The sequence below is a fragment of the Eleginops maclovinus genome, chromosome 10 (genome assembly GCF_036324505.1).
Source record: "Eleginops maclovinus isolate JMC-PN-2008 ecotype Puerto Natales chromosome 10, JC_Emac_rtc_rv5, whole genome shotgun sequence".
Classification (NCBI taxonomy): domain Eukaryota; kingdom Metazoa; phylum Chordata; class Actinopteri; order Perciformes; family Eleginopidae; genus Eleginops; species Eleginops maclovinus.
This window is the reverse complement of record NC_086358.1, coordinates 18,309,739-18,334,261: the sequence shown is the minus strand read 5'-3', so window position 1 is coordinate 18,334,261 and position 24,523 is coordinate 18,309,739. Positions and strand designations below refer to the sequence as shown.

The following is a 24,523-nucleotide window of genomic DNA, read 5'->3' as shown; positions in this document are numbered from 1 at the left end:
TGAGGGAATGATTATGGTCATAAACAAAAGAAACCAACACTTCATTTAATTCTATTTGTACAGCCCAATACCACAAAATACAAACATGTCCCAGGGGGCTTTACAAACTGTCTTTAGATTCTTTCAGTGTCCCTTGAATAAATCCCAGAACTAACAATGGAAAAATGTTATAAACCAAAACCAACAGAGGATGACTCCTTCTCTCAGGACGGACACATGTGCAATACATGATTTTTTAGACCCAGCAAACTTTTATATAACACTTTCAGAAACACTCTAGGGATGAAGCCCAGGATGATGAATTAGTAACTAAGTTAGCAATGGACAGAACTGTATAAACAGGAGGGAAATATCATTAATGTATGTAGAGAACTTGTAGGAAAAACGGGAAATTAAGTTTAGTTAAACATGGACACAATCTGTTATTCAGAGGAATGGAACAAACAACTGATGCTCCTTTTGTTCTTAGGACGACTGTTTGAACCACGACTCTTTGATTTTACACAAACAGAAGGTTCATATTTTATGAACTGCCAAAGCAATGCACTCAAGTCCTGATCATTTAGGATCAACAGTTATAAAAGGCAGCATGTATCAGAGGAGTTGCTCTTGCTTTACTTCCTGTGACTTCTGAACATTACACCAATTCACTTCAAAAAGTATCCTCCAGCTGTAGTTTTCAACATTATGTACAGAATTGGTTTCCTTTTCACTTCATTCTTTGAAACTAAAAAGCATAATGTGCAATCTTCCTGTCTAAAGTTCTTATTTTGGAGTGTGGGCTGAATGTATCGAGTTTAGTTGGGTGCATTTTGCGTTTTCCACTGCCATAAGATGAATAGATGAAATTAAGAGACGACAACGCCTGCATTGACAGCCTTGTTAGCGGATCTAGTGTCTCGATAAATCATTTTGAGGCAAACAATAAAGAACGCCCACATTAGTCAACACTGCAATACAACAGAAGGAAACGGCTGCCAAAAGACAGAAAAAAGGATTGCTTCTCGGTTTTGTTTCCTGGAGCAAAACAACAAACTTGGAGCGTTGATGTGGGAAATGAAGACTCTTTATTAGACTTTACTTCCGATGATTGAAGAAGTGAGACGACTGTCTTAGTACAGTAAACAGCAGCACCTCCAGCTCCACTATAGCTCATCTCTGGAGGATGGAAGGTGGGTTGAGCATTATCCTCTTGGCTGTCAACTTATCATGATGAGAAGGTATAAATGACTTCTTCCATCTATCACTCCCCTTGTCATTTCTATTTCCTTGTTTCATTTCCTTGTATTATTGTTCTAAAGTGTTACTCTCTTACTTTTTAAATCATTTCCCCCCAGCCTACACTGACAAAAACAGAAACGTTGACTTTTATTAATCAGAATCAGAAACAGGATTCGGTAGGTTTTCAAATTTGAGGAATTTGCCTTGGTGTTTTGGTGCATACATAAACACAGCTAAAGAAGATAAAAAGTAAGAAACGAACCCAAACAATAGTGTATCAAGAGATTTTACATAAAGTTAGTTGAAGGCAATGACATTACATTTAAATGAAAAATATTAGGTTCAACTTAATATTATTGCTTTGAACTAACCTAATACAGTGATGTTCAATTTGTTGGCTTAAAACATTAAATTAAAGCCAACTTTTCAGTTTTGTCAGTGAACTTCCTCCCCTCCTATCTTCTTCCCTTCCGGTAATTTGATTGTTCAATATTAATACATTTTCTAGTGATGTCAACAAACCCAACAACAGAGCAGTCCTTAAATTCAGTAATGAGTTAGCATTTCACAGCTTCTTGATCCCTCTTCTCGAAGTCAAGGTTTTTTTTCAACATGTTTGCTGAGATGCGTTCAATACGTTTTTTGCTTATCACAGGCTTAAGAGATTATTTTGTGCTATTACATAAAATACGTCAGTAAATAGCTTCTGGGTCAATGAAACAGTGGTTGCTCATGTAGGGTTCTAAATTCTATAGTAAGATGGTTTAAAAGAATCCAAGAGACTTCTCATCTAAATTTAACAGGGTTTAATAATACAATGATATGATAAGTTTACAATGGACGCTCGGCCGAGGTCTTCTCCTATTTAACTGGTCCACAGGCCACTTTCGAGTGGTTAGCTGTCCACAGCAGCGTAGGGAGAAGGGCTGATCTCACACTTTGCAAATTGTTTTCTACTCTAAGGTCCTTCGGTGTTGTTGTCACTCCTTGGTTAGTGATGATATGGCGGGTCTCCGGCACATCTTCTTCCCTTCCTGTCTCATCCTTTTGTAATCCTTAGTTTATCGTCTTTCTTCCTATCTCCATGTTTCCTCCTGCATTACCTTGCCTGCTATCCTCCTGTGGTTAAAGAAAACCCTTCTGTTGTTGTGGACTCCACCAGCCTGAGTGATCGCCTATGCTATTGATCCCAGTTCTTAAATTCCGCCTACACACCCACACCCTGGCTATTTCCAACCAAAACAAACCCTCATATCTTGTCCCTGCCTGCTTTCCCAGTGGATTAGCATGTCTTAACATAACCACCCAAATCCGTGCATGCTGTTTCTATATATGTAGCCATACAGTAGGAGCTGGAGATGGAGGAGGCCGGCACCAGTGGGTGTGCTGAAGTACAGTACAATAAGAACAGTGGTGGGAGGGACTGCATTGTTTAAGCAGGCAGGCTTTCCAGTTCTGCAGTCATGTGGTCCAGTGGACATAGCACTGTGAGTAGGATGGACGTGTGTGTGTGTGTGTGTGTGTGTGTGTGTGTGTGTGTGTGTGTGTGTGTGTGTGTGTGTGTGTGTGTGTGTGTGTGTGTGTGTGTGTGCGCGCACATGCGTGCGTGTGTGGCTTCAGTAGCTTGCAGCCGTTCTTCAAAAGCATGAATTATGATGGCAGATGAAACCAATGCAAAAGCTGAGTTGTGTGAAAAGGTTCACATGCAACATTAATGTAATTCAGGACACACTGCAGCTTTTAACCAGCTGTGTGTTTTGCGTCCAAAGTGCATGGCCCACCCACCTGTGCTGATGCAAATCGCAGGCTAAGCTTGGCACTCTAGCTGTGCCTGTATGAGATGAACTTTGTGGGTAATTCCTCAGCATGTCCGCCTCCAGCTGAAACCACAGCAGTGTAGTCGGCCTTCTTCACCTCTTCCTCTGATACACTGATAATGCTTGGCCTTGAGCTCCACTATCACGACAGGGGAAACAGAGGGGATTCCATTAAATATCAATCTATGACATCGGCTACTCGCTGAGATGGATGTGCTGTGTTATTGTTGGATGGTGTGGATTAGGTTGGTCCAAGAGGAGTCAGGAGAGAGGAGAGCACATCTCCTTTTTTTTTTTTAATACATGCCATAACAAGGTGCATCCTTGAGAGAGTGACATGCTCTTTCATTACCATGAATACACACAATTAAGTTTATTTTGACAATCCCATGAAGACCGCGCTGCCCCAAAGGGGGGCCACCACTGAAAATAATAACAAACAAATATATCTAACAAATCTCAAGTATCAAACTCTACCTTCCATAAACTAATGATCTGAATTGAAAGTATTTTAGTAACATCCTTCTCTTCAGTCTGTGCTTTATTTTTGTGGGTGTGTTTTGATGCTCATATACAAAAATACACCAAACCTCAATGTAGCGCCCGAGCATTCCCCAGCTGTTGAGCCGAGGAATGAAAAGAGCTGCCATCACATTGAGATGATTCATTCTTCATGAAACACTTGCTGGGCCCTTAACTCTGCGGGACCAGACAGAACCTTGTCATTCCTGAGCAGAGGAAACAGAAAGCAGACAGGAGGGGGACTGTGTTGCCTTGAGGCGAGCTACCAGGTTTCAGAGTGGCAGTCCCCTGGCTTCAGATTGACTTGTTTCGTTTCGCGCGGCTGACACAACACAGACACAGTTTGAGTGTAACATGCCTGCAGAGATGGGGACAGGCATATGCCAAGCTCACATTGTATTGGGTTGCTTTAAATGCTATATTCAGATTTTTCTTTAGCAGATAGAATAGCTTCAGGTCTAGGGGAGTTAATAAACATCAAGTCTTGTGGTTATATCAGCGACTAATAGGCCACAACTTTCGGCGGGATCCTCACTGTGCCATCCACTTGACTGACTCGTCCGGTCAGCTCCTTCTTTTGGCAGCCTTGGTTGGCGCCACATCAGTAGACACAGAAACGGTTACTTTGTGCATTCCACTGCACCAGGCCACTCCTTATCAAATGAATCAATATCTGCTCTAAAGCTCTTTTTCTATGGTTTGCTAACCTCAGGGTAGAGCGCAGGGTCTTGCTGTAAAATGCTAGTATGTTCAGTTTTTGACGCTTCCCTCACATGCTAGTTTGTGCCCCTTCATACATCTTTTATCCGAGGGCTTGAATGTCAGAAGTTCAGTGGTAATTGTGGTCAAAATTGAAGCAACACTAAGTCAGTCTGCAACCGCTCTCCCCGTAGAATTACACCGACAAAGTCAGTGCAAAGGCGTTTTACCGCTTTTCATTTAAGGGCAGCTTAACTCTTGTGTCTGCTCTATGGCCGGCTTTGGATTTTGTTGATTTTATTTTCATTTTAAAGGTGTATCTGGAATGGATGCCTTTTAAGGCAAGTAGCACACATTATAATTGTCTAGGGCTTGCAAAAAATGATTTTGCAGTCACAATTGATCTATCAGACTGCAATTGGTTCAGGGTCAGCTGCTGTTGACAGTCAGGAGCAAAAATCATACCATCTGTTGATTTTAAAGATTTCAAATGCTTGTCCTCAGACCCCAATGTTCATGCTTTTCTTATTTTATTTTAGTCACCTGCCTTCCAACGTCGCTCCCGGCAGACAACAGTCAGAATGTCCTCGTCGCATAGAGGGCTTGGACACATCAAAAGGAAAATATTTGATGTTGTTGTAGTTTTTCTGTGCATAAGAGGACTACAAAAGGGGCTCTACGCACATATGTATTTGTGATTGAAGAAATGGGTTTCAGGCTCAATGCATTGCCAGGTGTCTCTGCCTTTATTGTAGTTTAAGAAGCACACAGCAGATCGACACACACCTTGTGGCTACTCTGCAGCCAGTTGGCACCTGAAGATATTGGCATCTAGTCACAGACCATTAGAGCTGCAGGTTCAGTCTGTGAGTGTGTGAACATCTTTTCTACCTTTTAATTCTCCCCTCTATATCTGTGTTAGCATTTACATTACCTCTGTGCTAACCTTTTCCTGTCCTTTCCTCTCAGTCCTCCTCCCCATCCCGTGATCTGTGTCTTTATGTGTTGCCCCCTCCTTGTCATCATCATCATTTTTTAAATAGCCCTTTAGTTATTCTGCGTTCTGGGAAATGGCCAGGAGGTTACACTCCGTTGCATCATGGCAGCAAAGTAACTGTATTTCTCCTCCAGCATTTTTTTGTATTGAGAAACAAAGTCGAGCTTTCAGATACACAGCACATACTGTGGTGGAGATTTAGTCCGAGTGTGTGTGTGTGTTGCTCTGTGTGTGAATGTGCATGTGTGTGTTGAGAGCGTAGTGAGTGTGGTAGATGTGTGTAGGTGACTTTAGCTTCCTCATTAGGAGTAGTTGTCTTGCTTGTGTGTGAAAGAGACATAAAGTGCTGAAAGTAAGAGAGAGAGGTGAAAGAAGTGAAGAGAAGTGTCTATCTGTGTGTGTGTGTGTGTGTGTGTGTGTGTGTGTGTGTGTGTGTGTGTGTGTGTGTGTGTGTGTGTGTGTGTGTGTGTGTGTGTGTGTGTGTGTGTGTGTGTGTGTGTGTGTGTGTGTGTGGAGGATCTGTCACTTTACATTTAAGCGGCAGATTCACGCCACAGCGGGCTAACGGACAAACAATCCATCCTTATTTACCCTGTTCAATGCCAATCCCATTGGATTGGAGAGAATTGGATTCCCACATCCAGGGTCAAATTCTTTTCAATTTGAAGGACCCCATTAAAAGTCTTTTTCTGTCCGCCTCTGTTTCACTCTTCTCTGCTCTCCTCCTTTTCGGGAAGTTTTCTAGTTGAGGTTGAACTGAAAAAGGTACACACACACATGCACGCTCAATACACACACACATTCAGCATTATACATTGGGATAAGGTTGTAAAAGAGCTGCATTCACATCAAGTCAGAGAAACTCTCGCCTTTATTTGAATTTGGTGTTTCTGCTGCGGTGGTGCGGACCACAGGGCTGTCAGTGGGAATGGCAAAATATTGTTTGGCCTTTTAATGGGCCTGATTTGGTGTGAATGAATGAAGCATAACGCAGATAAAAGAAAGTATTCTCTATATGTTCGAGTCATCTTATGGCTACTGCAATTCTCGGTCTGTTTGTACGTTATACGAGAGGAAGAAGGTTGTGGTGTATTGATGGTCAACAAATGAAGGAAATGTAACTTTAATAACTGTTGTTTGTTTCATACAGCAACTCAAGTAAGTGGCTTTTAGTATAACCATGACAGCATAGGTCCCCTAACGAGCAGTTTTAACTAAAAATTAGCATCAGTCCTAGGCCCACCCCAGATGACATCCATCCAAAACCAATACTGATCGACAGCCCACCCCTTCTGTGACCCATGGTTTGTCTGTATGTATTTTCAGAGCCAGTGAACAACAAACATACAAATGTTATTAATAACACTTTTTAAAAATGCGTTAATGTGCAATAAAATAATTGTCTGTGTTAATTTATGAATGTGTTGCACGATAATAACGCATTAACTTGCCCAGCCCTACTAAAAACATCAACTTTTTCTATCCCTGGCAAATTTGTTTTCAAACCTAAATTTGACCAATCCTGAACCATTGATGTGCCAGATAAAAACAAACACTTTTATATCAGTTTGTTATACTATCAGTAGTTAAATTTGATGCTTATATGTGTTTTTCTGGAGGGCACTGACATACAATACAATATGTTGTGCTTTCATATAAAGGACTGGTTGCTAACACAGACATTCACTGAAAAGCAAGGAAGGTTCATATTGATGTTCATTTGACGGCAGCAATTAGCGATTTTCTTCATGTTATTGTACAACTGATACAAATAAATAAAAATGACAAGTACAAACTGAAAGTGTGTTGCACCTCACCTGGACAGCATTATTTCTGTTTTACACCGGGAAGTCAGTAATGACTCAAAATATTTACCCTGCACATCTCTTTAAAAAAAAAAAGGTCTTATTCTTGACACCATTTTAACTTCTGGCAATTACTGTAGCTGGTTCTGTAAAAAAGGTGATGAGAGATTAGTGAGGAGATTTATTTTTATTGTTCTCATTGTTTGAGTTGACTGGATGTTCATTTTAATGAGCTTCCACCAGGTTGGAATAATCAGTTTACTATATCTTTAGTTTGTACAAAGAACACAGTGAACCTTTAAATCCCATTCTGAGGAGTTACCGAGGACTGGAGGAAATTCAGGAACATCCTGTCAACGGATGAATTGCTAATAAGTAGTTTTCAAATACCTTAACAAAGAGGACTATATATTATATATAAGCAGCCTTTCCAAAGTGTAAACTTTTTGTATATTCTTCATGAAGTTTTATATCACTTAACATCCTGAAGCAGAACATTTCATTTTTGGAAATCCCATACTTATTCCATGAACACACACACTAAAAATGTTAAAATAAAGTCGAAATAAATAATTAAATCCAAATCAAATTAAGCTAATTTCTGTGAAGAACTTTATAAGACATAGAACACTCCTCAACAACACATACCTAAATCACATAAAACATTGTGATGGAGGGATGAAATGGGTAATTTATTCCCTTTTTGTGTTACATTACTAAAACTCCAGTGCAATAATTGTACACCTTTAACTATGTGTAACCATCATGGTCACAAGCAGAGAGAGAGATTGGGGAGTTCAAAACAATTGAGTCAAGCAGAAAAAAAAGCAAAGGAAGTGATACATCTGGACAGGAAGTAGAATCTGGACAGACAAGCAGCAGAATAGATGAAAGTCAACGGCAGGATGGACGAGATAGAGGAGGGATTGATTTCAGCTCCTGGTTCCAAGTGGCTTTATTTCAGTACAGCATTTCCCCAATGTCTAAGCGGGCCACTTACATCCCCTTATAACATTCTCACTATGCCCTCATTACCTTCTCAAAACACTCCCCTGACATACACTCTCAGACCCACTCACTCATGTGCTGATACGCAAGCACACAAAATACACAAGCAGCAAGTGACACGACTTTGTATGGTCCACGCTCCCCCTCCCCTGTTTAGCGGGGTATATCTGACAGAATGGATTGTTTCAGTACTTTGGGGAGATGGGTTGGAACACTGCTAAATAAATACAGGATGTCAGGGAAAGAAAATACTAATATCTATAACAGTTGTGTCAGAGTGGTGGTCTGCATCGTTTCCCCCAGTGTGTTTGTTATTCACAGGCCGCCGCAGACTGTTAATGTGCCCAGTCCTGTTTGTTAATTTGGTCGGGGTAACATTTCAATAAATCATTATGTGACAGTGGGCCAGTTGATGTTGGAGGCTGATTCCTAGAACGCACTGCATGGCTTTGTTTTTTGATGAGATGCACTGAAGCCAAATGATATGAAAGGGATTTTATAAGTGCAAGTATGCTACATGTGCTTAGATGTTGGTAGGGTAGAGTTCGATGAGTACAACAAGCTGTAGGGAAGAAGAAGAGCTACAAACATGAAGACACATGGTAATAAAGCTTTTGACAAGGTTCAAGGTTCAAGGTTCAAGGCTTTATTTGTCATATGCACAGCAGATACAGCGTATATGTTGGCAATGAAAATCTTATGTCGCGTGCTCCTCCAACAACTCAACATACATGGTGCAAATAACATAAATAAAATAGTGCAAAAAGAGAGAAGAATATTTACAATATCAGCAATACAGATTTGAGGATGTGAAATATATACATATGTGGAATACATTGAAAGTATTTAAACACTTTACACTGTTGAATGAGGAGGTATGGACAGATGCATATATTATGTATAGCAGATATATATGGCAGATATGTACAATATATAGATATGTGTACTATAAACAGATATGTATGGCAGATGTGTATAATATATATATATATATATGTGTGTACTATAAACAGATGTGAGTAGACATTCACACAGCTCAGGAGTTCAGTAGTCTTATAGCCTGTGGTATAAAACTGTCTCTGAGTCTGGTGGTCTTGGTCCGGATGCTGCGGTACCGTCTGCCAGACGGCAGCAGACAGAACAGATTGTTGCTGGGGTGATGGGGGTCCTTTAATATCCTACCGGCCTTCTTCCTACACCGCTGGGTGTAGAGGTCCTCCATGGATGGCAGCTCCGTCCTGGTGATGTGCTGAGCAGTTTTCACCACCCTCTGTAGAGTCTTACGGTTGAGGGCGGTGCAACTGCCATACCAGGCGGTGATGCAGCCAGTCAGGATACTCTCGATGGTGCACCTGTAGAAGTTGCAGAGTATCCTGGAGTCCATGTTGAACTTCCGCAGCCTGCGGAGGAAGAAGAGCCGCTGTCGAGCCGTCTTGGATATGACCCTGGTGTGATGTGTCCATGTCAGGTCCTCACTGATGTTTACCCCGAGGAACCTGAAGCTGCTGACTCTCTCCACAGGATTCCCGTCGATGGTGATGGGTGTGTGTGCCTCTCTCTGCCTCTTCCTGTAGTCCACAATCAGCTCCTTTGTTTTGCTGACGTTGAGATGGAGGTTGTTGTCCTGGCACCAAGATGTCAGGGCTCTGACCTCCTCTCTGTACGCCGTCTCGTCGCCGTCTGTGATCAGGCCGATGACGGTCGTGTCGTCAGCAAACTTGATGATGGTGTTGGAGCTGTGTGTGGCCACGCAGTCGTGTGTGAACAGGGAGTAGAGGAGAGGGCTGAGCACACAACCCTGAGGGGCTCCGGTGTTGAGGGTCAAGGTGGAGGATGTGATGTTCCCCATCCGCACTGCCTGGGATCTGCCCGTCAGGAAGCTCATGATCCAGTCACAGAGGGCGCTGTTGAGCCCAAGGTCCCTGAGCTTAATGATGAGCTTGGAGGGCACAATGGTGTTGAATGCTGAACTGTAGTCAATGAACAGCATTCTCACATAAGTGTTCCTCTGGTCCAGGTGGGAGAGGGCAGTGTGGAGGGTGAGGGAGATGGCATCATCCGTGGACCTGTTTGCTCTGTAGGCAAACTGCAGGGGGTCCAGTGAGTCAGGGAGGGAGGAGGTGATAAAAGTTTTGACTAACCGCTCAAAGCACTTCATGATGATGGAGGTGAGTGCAACTGGGCGGTAGTCATTGAGGCAGATGGGTTTTGTCTTTTTGGGGACAGGGACAATGATGGACTCTTTAAAGCATGTGGGGACTACAGACTGGAGCAGTGACCTATTGAAAATGTCTGTGAACACATCTGCCAGCTGAACTGCACACACCTTGAGAGCACGGCCAGGGATGCCATCAGGTCCCGGAGCCCTGTGTGCGTTGATCCTTTTCAGAGATCTACACACATCTGCACTGGTTAAAACCAGTGAGCAGGGATCCTGGGCCTTTGGTGCCTCCACAGCCGGGGGCTTCTCAAAGCGTGCATAAAATGTGTTCAGTTCATCTGGGAGAGATGCAGACACTTCCTCAGCACCACTCGTTGTCCTTTTGTAGTCTGTTATTGTTTTTAGTCCAGACCACATATTTCTGGCGTTGGAGACAATTGGACTGACATGGAAGATTTGGCATACAGAAAATAGGAAATGTAAATAAAAGCTGAGGAATGTAATTTTCCACACACCTCTTCTTATTTTTCTACTGGAGGAAAAATGCAACTACCCTTAGAACCATACATTGTCATTTTAATATATGACCGGGACTAACCATGCCTTAACTTTGTACTGTTATACATTTTTATAAAAACAATAATCCACTGGATAAATCAAGCTGGCGTCATGTTTTGAAACAGCTGGCTGACCCTCGCTGATACAAAGCCTGTTAAACAATGTCAAAGTAATATTATGATATACAAACATTAGATTGGTCAAATCTATCCCAAACTTGTAACCATGCGTGTCTTATGGGAATTTTTCGCCCAAATGGTGCCATAAAATCATTGCTCAGTTTACTGTCTGGGAAGCAGCACCACAGAGACATTCAGTTGTAGCTCCATAAAAAATATTTGATCTTGCCAACAGTCAATTTCTATTGCTTTTTTTCAAACAATATGCCCTTCTGACTAAATATCTAAGTATTATTTTTCTATTTTATTTCATTTTATTTAAATTACTGTGTACTGTTAATATTACGGCAATATGAAAAGGGATTGGTCATTATGCAGGGGCTTTGAAACCGAGGGTTGCCAGTTTAGGTCCTGAGGGAGGTTGGAGAGCTTGAGAGGGACCAACTGCTCCCGGGCGCATATCTATAGCTCCTGTTTGTGCATGTGTATTATCAGAGTGAGAAATTGTATTAATAAAGGTGGTAATACTAGATTGTTGTGGTCATGCCTTGCGAACAAGGCTGACAGCTCATTGCACCTGCATTGCTTTCTTGTGAATGATTGGTTATGGACTTGTGTCTGTATTTTTGATTGATGATAAGAATTTGATGTTTGAATGGCTTAGTTAATAATGGAAGTACCAGGACTCTCTATGAACTGCCACTCACATGTTCAGTAAGTAACCAGCCTCTGCATAATGGCTGGTAGGAAGTAGTCCTGCCCACAGGCTCGTTTTATGCATCTGTGTCGGTTAAGGTGAGGGTGTGGACTTGCAAGCTCTGAATCCATTTTAATTGGTCAACTGGGAATTGTAGCTTGACTGCCAATGTGGTGTAGAAGAGGAAGGTGTAAATTATGAAATGAGAATTCCTTTTACAAACTTGCAAAGGCAAGTTTAAAGTGGAGTATTTTCGTGGTTCTGGCTGCTGTCAGGTTGGCTCAGAATGTGTGCTTTGCTGTGTGGATCTCTCCTCCTGCTTCCATTAACAACTGGTCAGCACATGGCGCAGAGGGAAACCAGAGGATGCTATGCCAGTGTATACCCACCAAATTAAAACCCAATGCTCCTCACCCCATTAATGACTTGTGCTTGGCCAATGACCTGAATGAGTTACACTCTCAATTTAAAAGGCAAAGGGTCAGTTCAGACACCATCCCCATAACTCCATTCTGGACCACTCTCCTGAGACACCCTCCTCCCCTCCTCAATTACATGTTTAAGATACAACCTCCTCAAAGTAACGGGACACTTTGTCTTACCTGTGTTCACAAGACATGCCATATGTCTGTCTGCTACAAGACCCCAAGCAGTTTTCCTACGAAGACAACAGGTCCACAGATGATGCCTTCAATATGGCCCTTCACTTAATCCTCATGCACTTAGAGTTTTCAGGATTTTAAAAGTCAGGATTCTATATGTGGATTTTAGCTCCACCGTCAACACCATCATGCCACTTCTGCCGCTGGACAATGTCTTTATTTAGCTGACACCAGAGAAAAGATGCAAGCTTTTCAACATATTATTTTTTTGTTGCTACACTCAGAGACAATTAGGGACACAGAGCGTTCCTTTACGTTTATGTCATGCTTAAGAGGGAGCAGAGTAAGAAAGTCAGCATAGCATCAGGAGCTGGTGAAGATCAGTTGAATGTCGACTTCATGGCTGGTTGGAAAATGTATTTGAGTGGATATAGCCAATCAATTTGGTGTGGAGAGAAAAGAGGAGAAGACCCAGAACTAAACCTTGAGGGACCCCTTACAGTGAGGCTAAGAGAGTTAGACATAGATCCTCTACAAACCTGTTAGTACGGCCCTTGAAGTAGAATGTTATCAGAGGGAGTGTCAAGCCTGAGACACCAAGGTCTTGGAGGGTGGAAATGATTCTCCCCTAACCCCTTACACACTAAGTGAGCTAAATAGAAATATCAGGTAAAAAAAAGCTTTTTATTTCTCCTTGTAAAAAAGATAATAACATGTTCTACTTATATTAGGTTTGATGCCTCTTGGAGAGGAAGAATGACTGAAATGTTGTCGATGTAAATCCATATGAGGAATAATTGCCTGTTACTTTACTGTTTAACAGTTTAAAATCTCAAAGAACGCTATTTTCATTTAGTTATTTTAGTGTTGGAAGAAGCAGTGTGTGGGATCTACCTATATTAATGGAATACAATATTCAAAGTTTCCCTCCCGCCAAATTGAAGTGGTCAATATGAATGTGGAGAAGGACATTTAACTCTGAGCAATACAACGTAAAGACGAAAGCATTGTTTTGGGATGTTAGAAAGAGCCCACCCACCTTCATCACATTTTTGTCCATCCTTGACTTTTCCATTGGCGTCCAGCCTCTGCAGCCACTGCCAAGAACTAAGCTTGTAGGCATGAAAACATGATTAAGCAGTCTGGTGTTCCACCTGTAGATGGTCCAAAGCCGGGATGGTTACCAACTCTTCACACAAGAAGACACAATAATTGACCAATGTGGAACTGAGCCACCCAGGTGTGATTTCAAATGTCTAGAAAAACTATTCTGAAAGTTACAACAGAACAAATGTTATGCAAAACTGCACCTGTTATCAGAATATCTCCCTCCTATCCATTGTTTTTACTGTGTGTGCCCACAGGAAATGTAATATTAAAAACCTAAAGGCCCATTAAGTTGTATTTTTGGCATCTTTTACCCAATTAATTATAACACATTACTGCTGGCTATTTTTCAAAATGTACAATACGTTTTTAGATTGATTTCCTTCCTCCCAGGCAACTATTGGTTTCAGTTAATTTCAGCGTGAGATGAAAATTAATATTGCGTACACTTGATGCTGAAAAGTAATTAATCACAGTGAAAAGTAAACGTTTCAGCAGCTAGTGCAAAGTTAGTTTCAGGGAGCTGAATGGAAACCAATGCTTGGTTGGACAGCTTGGATGTTCAAACAAAAATGGATTTAATGCAGGATGATTTTTGAAGTGTTTATTTGTATTTAAACATCATGTCTAGTGGTCAGCAATCAAGCTACAAAGACAGTTACTTTAAAGATACTCCAAATACGTTCCAAGTGCTATGTTATATTGTTGCTTTCATTAATAATAGTTATGATATCAGGATCACAATATCCATTAAGAGTCCTTCCAAATGGACAGTATAATTATAGCTTCACTCTACCAGTACTTATGATTGGTGAACAAAAGTGGGACAATGTTTTCATTATTGATCAATGAAATGATATTAACATCTACAGTATGATGATAAAAACTGTAATGATCCTGGAGTGGGAGATTTCACCTCTCTCTTATTCATATTATTCATTCGGATCTGGCTGTTCTTATTGTGCACAAGGAGCTTGAATTGTTCTTCTCATCCATTTCTTAAAAGCATTGCAAGCCATATGTACTGCTAGACATTTTTAGTTGCCTAAAGTTATCTTGCAGAGTTCGAGAACTACATTTTTCTTCTATCAAATTGTTTTATAAGAAGCAAACGTACGGCAGTAATACACATTTCAGTAGGGTAGATATCATGCCTCATTTTAGATGTTTAACCATAGAAGCCAGATGAAACAGCAGAATAAGAACAGGCAAAACATGACCTAAATAAAATAATAACATATTTGTATTAAGAATGTATTGTATGTATTAATAAATAGGTAAATGTTTAAAAGGAGGAACTGTTTTTAAGTTATATCACTTTTTTTTAAAGAGCAATGTCTGTGTAAAACATTTTCAAATGTCTAAGTTTACTAACATGTCCAAATTGCACATCTTGACTAAACCAGTGTTTTTGTGTATGACATTTCTTTGTGCACGTTATTTTTCAGAACATTTATAAGTTTTACTTTTAAAAAGTGGTGGGGACAAAATTGGTCATTTCAAAAAGTGGTGAGGACATGTCCCCAGAGTCCCCAGCCTACACGCCTATACTTATAGTAAGAAAGAATAAAAAAGGACGATTTATCAAGCTGCAAATAATAACCACCATCCGGTTATTCGTCCAGCGTCATATTGTATTCTGTGCTTCAACTGTGACATGTTTACATGCTTTAATGTTCAAAAAGCTCAATGCTTTGAGATGTCCCACCCTTTAGCAAATCCTGTATAATGTGTTGGATGAAATAAATTGGATATTAATAGAAAAAGCAGCTAGAGCGGTGTATTCAAAAGAGGAAACAAGGAGAGGCCTGAATGATGGGAGATACCAATTACAAACAAAGCCATAAATATGTTTTTGTCAGTAGAGCTCACACAGGGAGTCCATCAGATCCCAGTGAAGATGTTTCCACTGACACTTCCTCAGACTCGCCACCCGTCTGGACAAATAAAGAGCTGCCTCTACGGGTTCCACAGGAACCTGCTGTATATGTAGCTGTGTGCAAAACAAACACATACTCAGTGTATACACACGCATACACAAAGGCCCATGGGAGTTGGAGTTTGCTCAGTGTGATGGAATCTTTGCAGTACGTTCTGCTTGATTATCTACATGATGTTTGTTTGTTGTTTCTGATGCTGGTTGTTGCAGGTGTCTGACCCTTTTTGACTGTAATGCCTCAGGGACACACACACACACCACCAATGAAAAACACACACATATGCAGGAATGCAGCGGTCAGAGTTCAAATAAGAAAGCCTCAGAGGTCTGCAGCATCTTTTCTGTTTTTCTTGAGCGGACTTACTTTCCTCTTTACCGCCTCTGTGGTCCACAGTTACCATGGATACACAGTTTGGCATGTTGTGTTCAACCAGAGAGAGTTGCATCTACAGTATGTTTCCCTCCCCTGTTATTCAGGGAGAAATACTTTTAATTGCCCAGGTTTCAGACAGAGCGGGAAGAGAGCAAGCCGTTGGTGTGTCTGTTTAGTAGAAATTGTTTTGCCGGGAGAAACCATCTGGCTGGCCTTCTGGCTGGCTCACACAGATCTGTCGGTCTATACACCCTACTTCTGTTTCAATTAAAGCAGCTATTAAATCTACAAACAGTTGCTAACTTATGAAGTTCAGTGTTTTCATTTCAGTGTTTGTTTGTTTGAGGTAGTGTTAAAAAAGGAGTGTTAAGGATGTCGTGGGATCTACCTCCTAAACGGTATATCATATTCATATTTTTCTCTAGTGTATACCGTAATCATCCTTCTGACGGATTCAGCAATGTTGCTGTTGCGGAGCTCTATTTCCAAATTCTCATAAATCAATAGCCATTGTATGAAAAGTGTGCTAAAGTGTTTTATTTACCAAAGAATTAAAGGTCTCCTATTATGCAAAATGCAGTTGTTGGTGTCTTTTAAGAATAAATATGTGTCCCCGGTGTCAGGGCCGGCCCTGGGCATAGGTGAACTAGGCGCCCGCCTAGGGCGCCATATTGGTGGGGGGCGCCTTCTAGTGGCGCCCTTACGCATACATCTTTCTCTTAACCAGAGCCGGCCCTGGGTATAGGCAGTATAGGTGAATGCTAAGGAAACTACGCTAACATTGCATACAGAGCCAATCATGGCCCGTCACTACCGTCACTTTACAGTATGTGAGCTAAATCCTCCCGCAGCACCTCTGTGTGTCTGTATTCAGCTGGATGTCTGCAGGAGGGACTGAGAGTTGTTGTTTATATAATACATATAATGTCTCTGTTCTAGTGGTAAACACTGAGAAGTGTTTCAGAGATAATGCTTGATGTGATTTGGAACATAATATGGGGTTTAATCACGGCAGCGTTTAGCGAGTATCATTTAGCGGGAGAAAACTTTCACGGAGGAGAGAGCTGCATGACGCTGCAAAGAGGCGTGGCCAGCTTCAGCTCAGCTCAAATTTAAAGCGACAGTCACAGAATCAGCACTTCAGGAACAGGGCTGAAATAGAGGGGAATGAGGCATGCTACAATAGGTGATCTGTTTTGTATTTTGAGCAAAACACTTCATAGACAAGTTTTGTATGGCCCTACAATACATGAAACGATGACAAAAACTTAACAAACCAAAAAGATGAAATCTTCAATGCGTTTATGTCCAAATTATCCCAATACATTTCAATAGTCCAGTGATGTTCATAAACACAAAATCAAGATACACATACACTTCTCTGCTAGCTTGCACCGCTACATCCAGCTGCTATCTGATTGGTTGTGTTTAAAGGTCAGCGTAATCCAAAATTGAGATGATTTGAACTTTGAGCGCAGTGTAGTGGATCCGCTGAGTCGGGCAGCACTTCTCCTTCATAGAAACATAGCGAGAGCGCAGAGCCGGTTTACTGCGTATCATGTGAATGCAGCTTAAAGGGTGTTTCCTGCTCTGTAACCAAACCAAGGCCAAGGCAGCTCTTCTCAAATCTGTAGGACATGCTTAGTTCTAGGCTTAACCATTGAATATGGTAATACAATTTCTATCAATTATAACAAATAAAGTATTTATTGCATCTTAACCACAAATGCAAAATACTTTTCACTGTGGGATTTGATAACATTTTCGTCTGGCTTTTTCTTTTGTACTTATTGTGTCATTACTATTTGTACATCCCGTGACATCCCTGTAGCCAACATATGCTGATAGCTTTGCTCGGTATGCATAAAAACATGTAAATGACTTGATTATGCAGCACAGGGGTCATGTTTTAATAGCATTTTTACCAAAAAAGACCAGGCGAGCCAAACATTTTTAAAAAAAGGGCTCTGACCCCCAAGGGCCGCTCATTCGCAGCGCTGCTATGTCTTTACAGTCACAAAACGGTCAAACCAAACAATGGCCCTAAATTAACTTTCACGTTTTAACATCACCTGAAGGACATGGCAGTTCACTACCTGCTTGGTAAGAGAGGGATATATTTATCTTGCTGCTGTCATTGCTTCTGTTTTCTCTGTTTTGTTCTTTTCAACTGCTTTTGCATCATCCTCTCATCTTTATGAAACAGATCCCTATAAATGTCAGCTATAAGTCAAGTTTCCACACATCTTTTTCACATGGGGTCCCAACAGCAACCTATCACTCTTATATTCTTTCTTCATTTTTTTTTTTAAACAATGCTTTGTCATGATCTGTTTCCTGTTTTATTTTTGAACTCCTGTACACATGCACTTCATCACCTAATCAGTTCAGCTTCAGTTTCAGTCCTGCTTTCCCATTTGGACTTTGTTGTAAGTGTTGCGACATGTAATGAAATTCAGTTTCCCTTGCCTAACTTAACCCGGACTACCTGAATTTGAAGGTATTTCTGTTAAGTCTACGTGTCCTGCATTTGGGTCCACCTTATCCACGCCAACGTGACTGTTTTCCAAACGACATGGTATACTTTTTTAGCCTGCTTATGATAAATGAAGCTCGATATCTGCTCCACTTTCATAAAATGTCCAACATGTCTATTGTCTTGTTTTGTAGGTATTTCATGAATGATTAGGGTTGATGCTTTTTTACAATAAGAGTCAGTTGAATGCCTTTCCAAAGCTGAAAAGTGTCCAGTTAGCATCAGCAGAATTTACAGCATTAAAAATAATCTTAAAATACTACTCATTTTAGTTCCAAAGATAAAAGAAGGAGGAGAAGGAGTAGACGATAGATGATAGACGTAGAGGGAATAACGCTGCTGCTGTTCAAACAAGGACGTACACAATAACATTTACACAGTCCACATAAAGCAAACAAAACCCAGTGAATGTACACAATCTCTCCTTTTCTCCATAGGAAAAACAAGTGTCCACAAAGCAACTTTGCAGCTTAAGGAAACACAAACATCAGACGGAACCTGCACATACTCTAAACAAAGTTAACTCAGCGCTTGTGTGTCTAACTTTAATTTTTCTTCTATGTTTTTTTTCTTGTTATCCGACTAATGTTTTTCTGTGTTTTTTTACAGGCTACATATAACAGAAGACTCATCTAGACGTCTCATACACTTTGCCGACAACATACCGTAAGTACACAACGTTTCTGTCGTTAATTTGCTCTCTTTCCTTCCACTTCTACAACCACTCCGTCTGCATTTGTGTTTTGTGTTGCGTGAATAGTGAGTACTGAGTTTCTGTTTTCTAATAAAGAGATACAGAAGCTTGGCGTAAAATGCTTTGTGTGTTTCATGTCTCATTGGTTCTGTTCCTCGAGAGAATCTCAGCTTTGAGGTAAAATCATTGTTACCGACAGTATTTCCTCATGGATTACAGCTTCCTAAATTGTAGAGGTTTTTTGTTTTTTTTGTTTATAAGAAGGTAGTGCACTGTATTGCATGAAGACTGCTGAGACATGTACTGCACATTGTGTCTCAGAGACCGGATAAGAACATTGTATTTCTTTGGAGTCAATTCTAGTGGATTTCATTTCAAGTAGGAAAGGCAACAATAACATTTTTACCCAAATTAAACTTCTACTTGGGTCCAGCGCTAGTGATTTAAACAAGAAATTGCAGAAATTGGAGCTTAAAGTGTAACTCAAACTTCGGGTAGATTTGGCCACAACCATGTCACCACCATGGATCTCTATGTTCAGCTGAATTGTCAGTCTGAAACTCGGGTAAGCCGAGGCTAAGGCAGCTGGAAGAAGTCCGTCTCCTCCTCCGCAGCTTTGACATCTGCCATAAAAAGATTCATATATACTTTTTGTTTTCTTGCTTTGTATGTGGGGCTCTCAGGGACCCTGTCTTGCTCTGGTATTATGTCAAAAGTTTAAGAACAAAATACATAATCAGCTATGGACTTTTTTTGTGCAAACGTGACAAATCCTTAAATAACGTAGGAAAAGCCATACAGTCTAAGAGAAACCAATTCAATAAGAAAAGGGACTATGTTATTAATATTATGACTGCCTCTCCCCCCCAACTGATTTGCTGCCCATGTCAGTGTTGTAAGAGCTACTGAAACCTTTGGAAATAAAAGTATGATTAAACATGATCATCATTGTTTTGTTATTAATAAAAGGACCTCGGACAAAACAAACGCTGGTGCCCCTCTTTGCACACGGCTTCACAATTTGCTTCAAAGTTCAGTTTTGAGTCAAACATTGTCCCGAGATATTTGTGAGATTGCACAAATACCAGTGTTTGATTTTTGTAAAACAGCTTGCTTCAACTACTATGATTGTTTATTTTCTGCTTAGAAAAGATCAGCTTCTTTGCCCTCCCCCACAGCAGCACACATACGGTTTTCTACTTTTATCTCGAACAGTTTATGTATTTGCTTCTTAACTCAATGGAAAGTTTGGGTCAGGCAATAACATTCAGCTGAATTAATGAACGTCCCCCTGGTGTTTTGTGGCGCAGCACTGAAAGAGTTCCTGTAAGAACGCCGCTGGCCTTGACAATTTAACAGCTCTCTGACTAATTTATTTTTCACCTGCATGTTTTTTGATATTTCTTTTTATTATTTGACTCACCTTGAAATGAATAGCCTTCCCTTCATTAGTGAGCATGAAAACGTGTATTGTTGTATTGAATATAGCCTTAGGTCAGCACACAAACCCTATTACTTTAAGGTGTGTGTGTGTGTGTGTGTGTGTGTGTGTGTGTGTGTGTGTGTGTGTGTGTGTGTGTGTGTGTGTGTGTGTGTGTGTGTGTGTGTGTGTGTGTGTGTGTGTGTGTGTGTGTGTGTGTGTGTGTGTGTGTGTGTGTGTGTGTGTTTCAAAAGGAAATAAGTGAGGTGTTTCAAATATGTACCCTTGGTATCTGCTTTTTGTTCTTCAAACATTAATTGCATTTTCTTCTCTCATTTACACTCTTTTAAAATGAAAACACACATGTCCACTCCTTGTGGACTACCTCTGAAATAACAGACAGGATTCTCTTTAATTAGAGAAGACATGACCAGTGTGTCTTCAGGGGTGACTTTCGCCCTTAACTGCCTGAAACGCATCCATTGGACTCCTTTGTTTACTTCCGGAACATAGTGACGTAACCATGTAACACTCCTGCTTCGATTGGCTTGCGCTTCAACACATTGTACATTATACTGTAGGTTAAGGGGCGGGACATCTTTAAGCGGTTGACAATCACAACAGAGCCGGCCAGCTCACCATTCAGAGCAGACTGGGCTCTGGTTTCAGACAGAGGGGGAAAAGAGGTGCTGCAGCACAGGCAGTATGAGAAACATAAAGAGCTTTTTGAACATTAAAGCATGGAGACATGTCCCAGTAGAGACACTACATACATGATTTGAATGAACCTGAAAATGTACATATTAGGTCCTCTTTAAGCAACGAAACACAAGCGAGTCTCACAATTGCATGAATCTGCACCTCGTTAATTGTTGTTTTTAGCCTAGCTTTTTTTTAAATCTTATTGACAAAAAAAAAAGTACCAGGATGATTATAGCAGCGTAGTTGAAAACCAAGCATTTTAAAGAAGACATACAGTATGTACAATGTGTTGGAGCACTAGCCAATAGAAGTGCAAGTGTTACATATTGATGTCACTATGCTATGGGAGCAAGCAAATGATTCGAATGGAGGCGTTTCAAGCAGGGGGGATGTGTGGGAGAGAAACTCCCTCTGGAGAGAACACAGGGATTTTAGCAGACAATTTACATGCACTAAAATCTATATAACACACTACAGGAGAAGGACAACCCCATAAAGCATTATAGGGCCTTAACATATGTATCATCGTGAAATAAAACTTCTTCCACAGAAAAATAAGATTAAAATCACAAAGTGTTCCTCTCGAGTCCTCCAGGCTCTCGCTGCACAGAGAACTCCCCCTCAGTCTCTCTCTGTGTTTGTCTCTCTGCCCATCTCTCTCTGTTTCCATGTCGGCGTGCTGTCACTGGTGGTCCCTCTGTGTGTGTGTGTGTGTGTGTGTGTGTGTGTGTGTGTGTGTGTGTGTGTGTGTGTGTGTGTGTGTGTGTGTGTGTGTGTGTGTGTGTGTGTGTGTGTGTGTGTGTGTGTGTGTGTTTAGAGGATGTTCTCTGGTGTTTCTGGCCTTCCCCACTATCCATCTTCCTATCTATTCGTCGACAGAAGAGGCCCTCTTGCTCCTCTAAATAAAAAAGTAAAAGGCTTCCCTCCAGCTCTGCGCCGCTATAGAACAACTGTAAATCACTCTAATGGAATTCACTCCGGTGTTTGTGTGTGTCTGTGTGTGTGTATTATCTCTCTGAATGGGAGATGAGGCTGTATTATTTTGCAGCATCTATCGTATGGGTAAACGCTCCCAAGGCAAGTGCCCATCGGAGCGTGGAGGTGAATATATACTGCATACATTAGCTGCTGCTGCTCTTCTGGTTCCGATGACATGAGTTTAAGGCAGGGCGGGTTGTTAGGGACTGTCAGAGTGTTACAGGCACTCAGCTGGAAAAGACATTCAGTGAAGTGTAGTGTGATAAAAAAGAGTCAAAAAAGAGTAAGACCTATTACATGTACTTGTGTTTCTGATTTGCCAACAAAGAACATGTAACTGAATGACATTGTGTGCAATAGTTGCAGCACAGAGGAACTGACAGCAGATGATTTTTATTCATTTCTATTGTGCTACTATACATTTGTTTGACATTTTTTTACATGAACAACTACTGGACTAGGCTTGTTGTCACATTTTGTATGAATAAGCTTCCCCGCTCAGTCTGACAACTGTAGAGAAAAGGCTATACAAGTACATCACTGACCGGCAGCAACATCAAGGGTCCACCCAGCTGTGCTGAAGCAGACAGGCTTTTGGATATTTATTATCATAGCTTCTGTGTGAATAACCTTATACAGAAATGTTAGCTGCATCTGAACTCCCTCGTTCAGTATTTTCTTCATAATACAGTGTTATTTCTCTTTAACGCTTGCTGTTGTGGCAGTTATAAACATTCATCACTAAGCATTATCACTGTTGAATACAAAACTCTTCAATGTCAAGAGCCGAGCAAAGAAAAGGATCCCCTCAGTCAGCTACTCCGGATGCTGGTTTCTCTTTCTGTTCTGCCTCAGGACCAGTCTGATTATAACACACCAGCAACAAAGGTACATCACCGATTGAGATACAGGCAAAAATACAAAACAAAAAAGCACTGTTATCTTCCCCTAAAGAGACACTACGGTGTGGCAGATAAGACATTTTAGAAACCAGACCTAGGGACCATGTGTTTTGGATATATTGTATTTAATATTGTTATGCCCATAAAAGCTTAGCAATACAGACCAAAGATGCATTTTAAAAGTTTATAGAACTGCTTTTTAAGACCTTCCGAGGACCTGTAATGAGAGAGTGTGAGTTGATAAAGTGTGTATTCTGGCTGCCTGCGGTCAGAGAGACTGATCGTTTCCATCAGGAGTGACGGGCTGACCTTGTCTGAGTGTCGACTCTGACCTAGAGAGACGTACAGCCTGGATCATATCACTGATGGAGCAATACACACACACACACACACACACACACACACACACACACACACACACACACACACACACACACACACACACACACACACACACACACACACACACACACACACACACACACACACACACACACACACACACACAAACGCAGTGAGCTGATTATGAAGTCCCTCCACGTTGACTTCCTGAACAAAGGCAGGAGAGAAGAGGCGAGGAAGCACAGGATGAAAAAAGCTACATCACTTTAGCATGTTTACTTTATTGTCATGTCAGGCAGGGTATGATTGTAATCATGGGGAAACTATGTGACACATATGGTGCTGCAGTGTGTGTGTGTGTGTGTGTGTGTGTGTGCGCATGCTGAGATAGGTGTGTTTTAGTGCCTGCTGCCGCTGTCGGGGGCCGATAGGGCCTCTAATCGCCTCTGATAATGGGGGACAGCCTGTGACTTTGCCTGGAGCAGGGATTCTGGAGTGTGTGTGTGTGTGTGTGTGTGTGTGTGTGTGTGTGTGTGTGTGTGTGTGTGTGTGTGTGTGTGTGTGTGTGTGTGTGTGTGTGTGTGTGTGTGTGTGTGTGTGTGTGATGGACACAGAGAAAGAACCTGTATGTCCTTTGTTTTAAGATGTCACATGCTTTGTGTTTGTTGACTGAAGTAGTAAAGTGTGCATGTTTCAGATAAGCTCCAAAGATGTGAGCCGGGCATTATAGAACATTTGCAGTGAGCAAACGGTGGTACTACAACTTCCATGGCAGTCTGGGATGCCATTGGGCCCATAAACACTTTTTACCATTAACTTACATTGGAAAAGAGACAAAGAATGTGTGGATAATTTTGTTGCAGCTAAATCAACTACCCAGTGTGAACACTTAAATAGCCATAATGTAAATAATTAGGTCCTAAAAGTTGTACAATTTGCTGAAACATAAATGTTTTTCCTCTCCAATCATTTGACTGAGACGTGACGCTGCTATGGCGTCGGGGCTTAAGGAAATGCATTGCTCAATTTACCAAGATCCCTGGATGAGCGGGTATTTCTGTACTCAAGACTCAGGCCTTTCAAATTCATTCACAACTGAGCAACTGTCATAAAAAATAAACGGAGGGGTATCCACTTATTTTAATATGCGTAATTTTTAAAGGTGTTATTCCAGTAGAGTGGGTCAGTTGTAGTACCTGGAAGTGAGCATGGCAAGGGCTTTATGGAACAAAAAAGCCATGTGATTCCCATTGTATTTTGGAATATTTCAGAAATAAGCTGTGGCAAACAAACATTTTTCATACTTACAGGTTTTGCTCAGGAG

General features: G+C 41.1%; 1 protein-coding gene across 1 annotated transcript in view; it reads left to right on the top strand.

Moving 5' to 3' along the window:
- rbfox3a (RNA binding fox-1 homolog 3a) overlaps positions 1-24,523 on the top strand; it is a 483,470-nt gene that overhangs the window by 136,910 nt on the left and 322,037 nt on the right. The window contains 1 exon segment of the mRNA XM_063894163.1: positions 18,771-18,827. The gene's annotated coding sequence lies outside the window, so the exon portion shown is untranslated.